At 40.4% G+C, this 12,426-nt stretch overlaps 1 non-coding gene across 1 annotated transcript; it reads left to right on the top strand.

The window, feature by feature from the left end:
• The first annotated feature begins 7,809 nt into the window (after positions 1–7,809).
• TRNAR-UCG (transfer RNA arginine (anticodon UCG)) lies at positions 7,810–7,882 on the top strand. The gene has a single exon. It is a non-coding gene; the product is annotated as a tRNA-Arg (tRNA).
• Positions 7,883–12,426: the final 4,544 nt, after the last annotated feature.

Here is a 12,426-nt window from a genome sequence, read left to right as displayed (position 1 = left end):
TTTAACTGGCATTTGAGTAACCGGCACACTCAACTGGTATAACTCTCAGCCAAATAGCTCTGGTCAGGGAACGCTGGGCGGGAGTGTGGCAAGAGCAGAGGAGCCTGCCAGCCACACTCCCACACAGCATGAAGGGACACAGGGCAGCGCTGAGTGGGCTCCCTTCCCCCACATCCCCAAGGAGTTGGGTGTTGCTCTCGCGCTCAGTACCCAGCCCCAGCCCTGATGTTGCTTCTCCGTGCACCTGCCTGACATTCCCCGGGCAGAGAAGAATCACCATCAGGGCTGGGATTTGTGTACTGAGCATGAGAGCAATGCCCTGTACCTCGGGGTAGAGGGAGGGGGCATCCTGCTCCATGCTGTCCTGCGTTGCTCCACACTGCATGTGAGTGCAGCTGACAGGCTCCCTGGCTCTCCCACCCAGCATGAGCTATCTTGATTCTCCAGTCTTGTCAAAGCAAATAATCAGACCCCACTTCTGCTCCCCTTGAATCCAAGGAAGAACTCCCACTGATTTCAGAGGGAGCAGAATCAGTCCTTGGAAGAATGACATGATGGTATATAACAGGAAAAGCAGCATTATTGTTACAATCGCTGATCACGTATAACTGTAATTCATCCCATTCCAGTTAAACCTCATAGTTGTTGGCACTCAGAAATATAAAATTGACAAGTATCCATCTTGTGAGCAGCCTGACAACCTGTTACCTACCCGGATAAGTAGGCTTTGGTTCCATCCAGTAACCAAAATGAGAATGGCCTTGGACTCAGACCAATCCCATTTTGGATGGATTTTCTGCGAGTGCTTTTGAGAATGCAGCCATTATTGGTCTTGTTCCAAATGTGATCTTTTCATAGTGCTTGGAACTGGCCTAACTGTTCCCACTGAGGCAGGTGGGAACAAAGTTAGACTAATGCTGAGTACTAAGGAAAATATTGCACTAAAATAGTAACAAATTTCCAACCCCAGTACAGGCTGAACATCTCTAATATGGAACTCTCTTGTCAGGCAACATCTGTAATCCAGCCTTATTTTAGGCATCTAGACAACCACTTCTCATGGGCAGACAACCAAGTCTCCTGCAGTGGCATAAAGTTTGTTTCCAGACACCAGTCCTGGCTCTCAATGTTCTGTGCTGTTACTTAGCTGTAATTTACCCCTAAATGTCATCTGAGAGCCCAGGAAGCAGTGGAAGTGTTGGTAATGCTGCTAGACAATGGCAACCTCCCTTAGTACAGCAAATTCTCTCATCCAGCTCTGGTCAGGTCCCAAGGTTGTAGAATGAGAAAGGCTCAGCCTGTATTTCTCTCTCTCTCTCTCAATCTCTCTCTGTTTTTTTATCCTGCATACTGATTAAGTCTATAAAGTACAGCAAGTTTAGATTCCATCTCACTCTTATATTTAATCATCAGTCCCAATATTTTAGCAAAAGGTAAAGGAGATAATGAGGCCCACACTGTTAGCCCTGCCTGAATCACAGCTATTGATCTTTTCTTTTCTTTTTTTTTTTTAATCTCTGTTCTATATTTTATGGCTTTAATAAGAGCAGCAGCTGCCTCTTCTGAGGTCCTGAAAATCTCTTGAAGGACTTCAGCTCCCATTGACTTCACTGGAAATCGAGTGCTTGACTCCTTTGAGGCTTAGGCACTTGGAGAGCAAAATTTAAAAACAAGCCTTCCTTACCCTCATTGCAGGTTTATCCAGGCTAGAGCACAAATGACTGAGATCTCCAGATCTGGGTTATTGCTCAGTAAGTGCCTGTTCTGCGCTCCTCTCTAAAAGCGATGCCACATAATCCAGGTATCAGACATACTCATCTTTGGTCCTTGAGAAATCTGTCACTGTAATCCTTAGCAGACTTTGGAGGGGGTATATCTAGTCAAGCATTTCAAAAATTATAGCTACCTATATGGGATCATTTGCCATGATGTAGCTTGTTTCTTAGAGTGAAATCAATGTTCTTCAATCTGGATGACTCACATGCAAGTATTCAAACAGGTTTTGAGATTAATTCCATCATTTTACTGAGGAGAACCAGGGAACCTCAGTCTTTCAGTACAGCCGTGTCTGTGACTGAGTGTTACTTTCATTACAGTATTACTTAGGCCAGCACACCACAGCAGTGCTACGTACTGTGCAAACACATGGTAAGAGACAATGGCTCCCCTGAGACGTATACAGGTTGAACCTCTGTAATTCAGCATTCTCTGGTCTGGCAACATCAGTGGTTCAGCATGATTTTATTGAGCCGGATGTCCACTTACTGGTGGCCAAATTTCCCATTGTTGCATAGTCTGTATACAACCACCAGTCCTGGTTCTCAATGTTCTGTGTTGGTATTTAGCTCTCCTTTTCCCCAAAATTCTTCTAAGAGCCCAGTAAGCAGTGGAAGTGTTGGTAATACTGCTAAACTATATGGACTTCCAGTGGTTCAGCAAATTCTCTGGTTCGGGACCTGTCAGGTCCTAAGGGTGCTGGACTCGAGAGGTTGAACCTGTTAAGTGTAAGAAGGGAAACAGGTGTGCACTGGTCTTTCTGAAGTACAGAGAATGTCTGTCTCATGGGTAGGTCTAGAAACCAGTTTATCTGGTTTCTAGTCCAGTGCCTTATATATGGGGAAAATTGTAGCTAGATATTGATAATGGGGGAATATTTAACCTGCAAGGCTCAATTCTACCGTTGCAACAGCCACTGAAATCTGAAGATTATCAACATTTAATCTTACCTAAAGACCTGCGATGCCACAGTTAAGGTTGCTACCTCCATAAATACATGACACAAAACCAAGGAAATGGAAAGTTACCTCACATATGCCCTCTACCTCTCCATTTAGGTACATACGGACTATAGCCCTACCTCTGCCCTTTATGGATGCTTGCCTTCCAGAAGTGAGACTGATAATTTAAATTTTATTTCATTTTTATTTATTTTTACAATTTTATTGGTAACTCTGACTACTTAACTGATTTTGCTGAATAGCTTCTGGAAATTTCAGCCTTTACTTGAAGATTTTATGTTGTCAGCTTTGTTCTGCACAGAGTATGCAGTTCTCTTTCCAAAGCAGTAGCATATCTGATTCAAATGGAAAATAACAACGAAACCTGTATACGAAATAATGACCAAGTGAATCCCTAGCATAGGCTGTGTCTAGACTGCCAAGAGCTAACAGCAAAAGATATGCCAATTTCACAATGCTTTTGTTCTATCGATTCTATCGAGAGAGACTTTCACGACATTCGGCCAATCCACACAGGGTTAAATGTCAGGAAAACCCCATCTGCCAAGACACCCCTTCTTCCCCATGCAATGAGGAAGACAGGGATGTTGGCAGAATGGTCCCGATGCACCAGACTTCTGCTGAGAGACCTCCAGTCTCCTGACACAAGCCTGCAATTTAGACATAGCCATAGTGATGTAACTTGTCATGAGAGGTACAGAGGTTTCAAAACCTGAGTTACACAAGCATAGACCGTGAGAACAGCAATGAGTAAGAGTTCTGTGCTGGGAGACATAGACTGCCTGATTCAAATCCTGTTAAATCATTTAATGCCTTTCCACTGACACCAAAGGATTCTGAACATGGCAAGGTAGTCCATACACACTCTAATATTTTTAAGTAAAAATAGCATAGGTACAATAGCATATTGGGAATGCAAAGTGAGACAGAAGTAGATTTCTGAGGAAGGATTTGACACAGCAAACTGTGGGGTTGGTGCATGGGAAGAAAAGTGACAAGATTTGGCAGGTGTATGGGTGTAAGGTGAAAATGAAAGGGAGGAGTCAAAGATGATGAAATCTGAATCTTTAGTTGAGAGGATTATGGGTTATTATTTGGCAGTGATTTGATTGAGGCACATGGAGAGTATTTAGGGAGGAAACATGAGTGCATTGGTGTCATGTCTCGTTTAAGACAGAGGTGGAATATCCATGGGGAAGTATCAGTAAAATGGGGTGGAGACAGAAATATGACCCTGGACTAAGAGGGAAAATTCCTCAGTTTAGAGAAGAGAGAACATAAGCAGGGGAAAACTGGGTCATTTGGCTGCTTTTAGGGCAAATAAAACATCTACCAAGTTTCTGGTCAATATTCTAGGATATCCCTTTTTCCATTCTTTCTCCCATCAAATAGCCATCAGCAGCATGCATCCTTGTACTGCTTTTTCCTCATGTTTTGACACAGCTTCCTTGTTCCCCACATCATTTGTCAATGAGCGGCATTGTTAGAATGGGTCTGCCAAAACTAATCTGACCTACTACCATGAAGTACTGTGAGGCTGTTTTTACAAATAAAAAACCTCAAGTCTCTCATGTTCTAATCTTATTTCCACAAGGTTTGGAAGATACCTGCCATCTATGTACCTCCTGCAACATCTGAGAAATGTCAAGTGCCATGAAAAATATTTTTCTTGACAACAAGAAGTCCTGTGACACCTTACAGACTAACAGATATTTTGGAACATAAACTTTCACCTGATGAAGTGGGTCTTTGTCCATGAAAGCTTATGCTCCAAAATATCTTTTCATTTATAAGGTGCGACAGGTTGTTCTTGAAGATAACGACTAACACGGCTACCTCTCTGATGTTTCTTGACTGGTTGTTTAGATGTGTTTATGGGCAGGATTTTCAAAATGCCTCTTTTATCCTTGGGGAAGCAACCAAGAAAATTAATCCAAATTAACAAAAGGTGTAAATTTGAAGTGGATTCACTAAACTACAATAAATCCTTGCATGAATTAAGCTTTGGAAGTGAATTAAGATAAACCAAATTAAGGCTACTTTGATTCTAAATGAGAAGTTCAATGTGTCTTAGCCAATCCTCTTCAAATTAACACCTTTAGTTAATTAGGATTGATTTTCCTAGATGTCCCATGTACCCAAGCCCTAAGAGTCAGACACTCATTTCTCATTTCAATGGACAATAAGCATCTTAATACCTCAATGCAAGTGGAAAATTCTATTCCTGCCTATTTTATGAATAGGGCCCTACAAAATTCACAATCCATTGTGGTCAATGTTAAGGTCAGAGGATTTTGAAAACATTAAATAGCTGAAATTGTGTAATTTAATTTGACATTTCAGTGTTGTAATTATAGCAATCCTGACCCAAAATGAGTTGAGGAGGGCAGGGGGACTATAAGGGGGTGGAGGCTGCAGTAGCGCTCCTATTATTTATGCACTGCTGGTGGTGTTAGCACCTTCAGAGCTTGGCAGCTGTTGGCCAGGTGACCTGCTCTAAAGGAAGAGCTGCCATCAGCACCAGTGCAGAAGGAAGGCAGGCATGATATAGTATTGCTGTCTTTAATTCTGTACTGCTGTCTGCAGAGCAGGGCCCTCAGTCAGCAGCTGCCACTCTGGCAACAAAGTTCTCAAAGTAGCAGCACAGAAGTAGGAGTGGTCTGGCATGGTATTGTTACCCTTGCTTCTGCGCTGCTGCTGCTGAAAGGGCACTGCCTTCAGAGCTGGGCACCTGGCTAACAGCAAGCTCTGAAGGCCATGCAGAAATAAGGGCGGCAATACAAAAATCTCTCTGCAACTTCCTCTTGAGTCAGGACCCAATTTGAGAAACACTGGTCTCCACAACAGAATCTCCATAGTAGAGTAAAAAAAGCACATGGGACCAGATTTTGTGGCAGACGAGGTTTTATTGTCTGATGCATTTTTCATGGCTGTGAATTTGGTAGGGATCTATTTAAGAGAGAAGATTTTCTGATTGATTACAAGCAGAGCCACTGGCGGAAACTGTTGGTATTTTGAGGTTTATGGAATGTTCTTTATTTCTTTTGCAACAATAGGGTAATAAAGGTCATTAAAAAAAAATCCTAGCATTCGAAATTGAATGACAGTTGAGAGTGCGGAGCTTGTGATAGCTTTATTATTGGGTTTTATTATTCATATTTATGGTCTCATTAATTTTATGCTGTCTGAGGGTAATTGCCAGACTCTGTTTGAGTGAATCTTTTAAAGTCAGTCAAGTACATCCAGGTCTCTGGGTATTCCTTAAATTATGTCATATAAAGAAACAAAGATAAAATGAATAATCCAGCAAATTTCCACAGATTAGGGCCAAATCTTGTTCATATTATTGTTTGGATACTATGCTATTGGGCTTTGTATTTTTATTGCAACTATTTAAAAATGTAAAACTCCTATTCAAGATGATTTGGCCCTTGAGGAAAATGGGAGAATTATTCTCAGTTATATTTAAAACTTCTGAATGTTTCTCATTTTCTTCAAACCTAGGGTTCTAAGGTTTCTTGTTGCAAATGAGACCCATCAAGAAGAGCTCAAAAAGGCAACTTGGTGTAACTCTAGAGGCACTGAGATCACCAAGAAGGGAGAGTGAAGCCTCTGCTCTACAACACTGGTAGCAAGCCCAAGGGCTTTTAGCTCATGTGATAGAGCAGAGGACTTTAGTCTTCAGGTCACAGGTTCATTTCTGACTGCTAGCAACCTGTGTCTATCATCCTTACTTGTGGAAGAATTGTTCTTTTCAAAAACATTTTGTTTATAGCCCAGATGCTGTTTGCATGTGGTTGAAAGTAGAGCACTTGAACTGCAGACACTAAGTAAGACAATGTTAAATTAGTCCTACTATAAAGCATTTTGTTTTTTCTTGGAGACAAACCAAAATAACACTTGCTTACCTTCAAAAGCATCAAATCTGGACTAGAAATTGATTGGCTTCACAAAAAGAGATTTCAGAAGTTTCAACAAATGTAAATTTCAGGGCAAAAAGGTTTAAAAATCAATGAAGTTTCAAAACCAGATCTACCAATAATACTGAGGTTAAACCGTTGTCTTTAGTATTTTAAGATAACTTTAGAGAATCCATTTCTGAATGGACGTGTCTCATTCAGTCCATATCATCCTTTGGTTCACCCTGGAAGTAAGATGACTTAAGCAAAGCTAATAATTCCAAAGAGCTGCCTCTAACAACTAGTCGTAGGAAACAACTAGACACATACACCCTTGCCTTGCTCCACCCTCTCTGTAAGGCTTCTGTTCCCAGGCTATGAAAGAAACACCTTGGGTTTCCTACTCTTTCTAGACACTAACCAATATACAGGACCCTCTTAACACCCAATATTTATGTTAATTGTTCCTTCAGTCCTAGATTTGCTTTCCATGGATGGCTGGAGCAGGATAAATAGCTTCTCAGACTGAGTCCTTAGGTCTTAAGGGCCAGTAACCTACCACAGGAGCTTTTTATACCTACTTTGTACCAAGGTAAATGTCCAGTCCCAGACTTTTTGTAGATACAACTACATTTAAAGGGTGCGATCCATAGTCTATGCAGACTGAAGGATGCCTACTTCTACTACTAAATTTCTGGGCATACCTAAATCCACACTCGTGTGCCAGACATTCTTAAGGCTAAATTAAAATGATTATATTAGGATGAAGTTTGAAACTTGGATCAACAACAACTGTTTTTGTACCAGAGCTGGAATATTCAAATAGAATTTTTATTGAGTCTGACTTACAACCCAAAAGAGAACTTCAATGTAACACTCAGAATTTTTGACAGTAACAGTAGAAGCTCTTTAATCTGGTGAGGAAAGGTTATATTTTTATCCAATAAATGCTTTCCAAAGCTTCTGAAGTCCACAGAAACCAATAGGGCTGATTTTGCTCAATCAACTTTTATCTGTGAAAAGTTAAAAAATAAATTCCCAAATGATATTTATGTATTTGACATGCCTATATGGATCTTAACAACTGTATTAGTTCAGGCTTTGAGCAAAAAAAGCTGGAGTTTTACAAGAACATTTCAAATAATAGCCAGAAAGAACCACAAAGCAGCTGTGACCATGTGGCCTAATGGATAAGGCATCTGACTTCGGATCAGAAGATTGAGGATTCAAGTCCCTTCATGGTCAGGCAACTGCCCAGAAATTCAGCAGGCTTAAATCTTACTTAATTTCCTAAATAAGGTATTTATAACATTTAGAGGACTAAATGGGGGCACCTAGAATTCAACCATGTTAGAAATACTATAACAGGAAACAAGAGTGTTTAGAGTTCCCAGCTTCGTACATGAGAGCCAACTAAGCTGTGACCAATAAGATTGCTATGTAAAAGTCATAGGCACAATTTACCTTGACACAAATAAAAGGCATGGCAAAGCATTTACTACTCTATGTTTTCTAGAGCTGTCTTTGTGAAGTCAACAATGACAACAGTTACTAGATAGTGAATCAGAAAAAAAAATCATTGCAGAATAAATAGAGCAATAACGTATTTTTAAATCTGCTTCATTGCCATATGCTATACTGCCTTGGGCTGGCAGATTTTATGCTGGCTTCTGCCTGAACTCCTCTGGGATGGGTGATGTCTCAAGACAACATGGGGCTGCTGCAGAAAGCAGTGCTTTCCACTTTATCCTGGCCAAAGCCAGACTGAATACTTGTATGCTGCCTCCCTAAATTTTCTTTATAGTTTTGATAGGACAAGGCATTGTTGTTCATTTCCTGGCTGAAAATATTCAGTAGTGTTTCTGGTTACAGTTGAATAGTTGCAGTGTTCCACACCTGAGAACGAAGTTTGACTGATGGGTAAATGATATATGTATTTGTGGTGCCATTTAATTAGCATATCACCATGCAAACGATTGTTGTTACTGCTGTTATATAATTAAAACAAATTTACAAATTGTGGTGTCTGACTAGAAAGTGTTCTGTATCCTGCAGGATAAATGACCTGAATTCCACCAGTAAAAACATGTTAAAAAAGTATGTACATGTTACTTAGGGCCATTCCACGGTACTTAGCCTAGAATCTTGAATCCCAGACTTGTATCATTTGAGAACTGTAGGTCATATGACTTCATGTGTGGACAGGTTGAACTTCTCTAATTCAGCACCATCAGAACTTGACCAGTGCCTGACAAGAGAATTTCCCAGACCACAGGAGGTCAATATTGTTTAGCACATTATTAACAATTTCACTGCTTACTGGGCTCTTAGAAGACATTCACAAGTAAATTAGAGTTAAATAACAGCATAGAACACTGAGAGCTAGGACTGGTGACTGGAAACAAACTTTAGGGAACCACAGAACACTTGGCCACACCCATGGTAAGTTGTCATTCAGATAACTAAAATCATGCTGGGTTACAGATGTTGCCAGATGGGAGTTCCTTATTAGGGAGCTTCAAGCTGTACTTATACCATTTTATAAGTTAGCCATGTGAGCAAACAGTTCTTGTCTGTCACTATGGCTTCAGAGTTCAAGTGGAAATATTAACATAGAAATGACCTGTAAAGATAGCAAAATCGCTGTGTTCATCCCTATGAAATGTGCAACTGATCAGCAGAGAACAGCAGCAAATGGGCAACTGCTTTATGTTAATACATATGTCTAAGGACCACTGATGCTTAGGAAATAAGATTGTTTCAAAATCTTCATAGTTGCCTATTTACCTAACTACTCTGAACTGCCAGAGAAGATCTGGAACTTTGTAAGAATGTTTGCGATCCTGATCCTTTTTGTCTGAGATCTACTTGATGCTTTATGCAGGGGAATCTTAAACCATGAGGCTAAGCTCTCCAGTCCTAAACTGGATTCACCCTGGACCAATTGTGTAAGAACTCTTTGTAATTACAAACCTCACCTTCTGTACTATAGTCTCAGAGTGCTAGCCACCTTAGTCTGTATCTTTGCAAAACACAGCAAGCACTCCTGTGGCACCTTAACAATATTACTTATTAGGTAAATGAGCTTTTACAATTTTGTCTCAAATCGTACTGAGTTTGATGGGGCTGGTTAAATCATGAAGACAAAAATACCGCTTGCAAATCTACTAGACAAGTTAAACAACCCTTTTTGTTTAACTTGTCACAAATAATTAACCTGCTTTAAGCAGAGAGTTGTACGTGGAGAAATCTATACTTATTTTCCTTGCAGTAGTTTCCTCAAATATGAGAAAGGCCACCTTCTTGGGTAATCTCTGTTGCTCATATTGTGACAATCTGGGTATTCTGCAGCATGTATTATTGTAAGAATGTTTTCTTAGAGCTATGTGTGTTTGTGTTTAGGTATGCAAAATCCTGCAGCATTTCATCAGATGTCCTGCCTGAGTAAGGACTGCAGCTGGTCTTGTGCATATTAATTTGTGAAAGGGGGTCTAAACCCTAGTTGATTGAAGCATCTGAGACCTAGCTGGAATTGGTGTCATTTTATTCAGTGAGAGCTGCATACGCTTTGAAATCTGAGTCTACACTGAAAAGTGACTATTTTTAAAAAGAAAAATGTTATTCTATTCCATGGGTTCTTTTTGTTCCCCCACAATTTTCAAATCCAGTATAAAAGTCACAAGCAAAACATCTTTAAAAAAGAAACAAAACTTTTATTTCCACATACTCAAATGGGTTTCCAATTGTCCTGCTTCGCCTTCTGTTTCTTCCCCATCACCTGACTAAAGGTTCTGGTGGCCAAACTGTGTGTTTAGTGACCCTCCTCTTCCCTTGTAGAGCATTTTGAGAGCTAAGGATGAAGAGTGCTACTGTACAGCTTACGATGAACGTTTTTTGTCACACCATTTCCTTCCTAACAGTTGGCTATTAAGATCTGAAACAGAACCAATTGAAACCAAAAAGAATCTTAAAGATGCTTGGTAAACAAGTCTGATGGGGCACCATGAATGGAAACCAACTCTTTCTCAGGTCTGCACCACTCACAGGTGTTTCAAAGATGCAAAGAGTTAACACCTCTTCTACAAACTAGAATTGGTAGGTTGACTCCATCCGGAAAAGGGAACAGAGTGAATGGCAGTAGCTCCTCAGAGTAGAATGTGTTAATTCCTGGACTGGGGGCTGCTGAGACCACAGGAACTGGTCATCTAATGGTAGCACTAATATTCTTGTAACTGATTTGATTGGACTTCTCGACCAGCGCCCCAATACATTAGGAAGTCCATTAACAGATAACAGCTACCCCCAGACCTACAAAGTTTAAGATCGTAATGGGATGGGAAATAGTCCTAGAGGGATAACCACATTAGTTTATAGCTTCACAAAAAACAAGCAGTCCTGCAGCATCCTAATGACTAACAATTTTATTTATTAGGTAATGCGCTTTAATGGGTAATATCCACTTCATCAGAAAACAGACAGGAGTGAATGCAAGGAAACCGTGAGAGAATAGTGGCTGGCATGCTAAGTGGTGTTCCTGGTTTCCCTCACTATCTAAACATTACTGATGCTTTTGCAGGCATCACATTTGATTGTAGAAAGATAAACTTCAAGTGACAAATGATTTGCCTATAGTTTCTTGAAAGTATGAACTCAAAGGCATCAGCATCATAGATGCGTGCCCTGCTGTTCATTCTATAAACATGAAGTCAAGTAACACTAGTAAAATGTTTACAAAATATAATCCAGACGACTGAATTGCTGTATTTTTTACTATGCAGATCTGAAATATTCAAGACCATAAGCATCTAGCTTGAGGCAACTGTCTCAAACCAGTACATTTTCCAGAATTAGTTTTGAAAAGCAGGCCCCTGAGAAGTACTTATTTAAGAGATTCTTAAATTTAAATATGGTGATTTCTAAAAACATACGTTGCCCCAGACCACTTCTCTCCTCACAAAAGACAGAAATGCCCTGTTTAGGAAATTGGGAACTTTTGGCTTTATTACTTGTGATTATCTATAACTTTTTAACAGTATTAAATATATCCCCAGCAAAATATGTATACATCCAGTGCATAGGTACTTGCTTTTCAAAGTTTCTTCCACCTTTTGGACATGCTTCTGCCTTGCACTTTTTGTAGCTGCTCTTATATATACCCTGTGTTCTGTAATTTCCTCTCCAACCCATGGGACAAAGTAGGTTTTACCCACAAAATCTCATAACCTAATAAATTTGTTAGCCTGTCAGGTGCCACAGGGCTGCTTGTTTTTGAAGTTACAGACTCACACGGCTACCCTGTCAGACTTTTCCCAAACCTTAGTGAGACCAAGTCGCAGCATATGGGACTGTAATGATCCCTCATGTGCAGATGGCGTCATTTTGCTCCACCCAGCATAGCCTCATACGTATGGTGTGTTCACAGTCATGAGGCATGGAGGATGCCATTTTGCTCTACATCCTTTGCACAGTTTGACTTTTCACACACACAGTATGTGTATGAGATCACAGTGTGCAGGGGACTCCATTTACAGACTAAAATAGCATCCTCTATGCGCCATGAATTCTCTCATGCTGTGCATGCAAGGTTATACGGCTTGGCAGATGCCATCTTGCTCTTCAAAGTGACATCTTCTATGCTCTTTGAGATTCTGGGAGAACATAACTCATTTAAATGTGGTTGTATCTACAAAAAGTCTGGGACTGGACATTTACCTTGGTACAAAGTAGGTATAAAAAGCTCCTGTGGTAAGTTACTGGCCCTTAAGACCTAAGGACTCAGTCTGAGAAGC

The sequence above is a fragment of the Carettochelys insculpta genome, chromosome 2 (assembly GCF_033958435.1).
Source record: "Carettochelys insculpta isolate YL-2023 chromosome 2, ASM3395843v1, whole genome shotgun sequence".
Taxonomy (NCBI): Eukaryota; Metazoa; Chordata; order Testudines; family Carettochelyidae; genus Carettochelys; species Carettochelys insculpta.
Note: the sequence above shows the minus strand (reverse complement) of the source record. Positions and strands in the feature narration are given on the sequence as shown.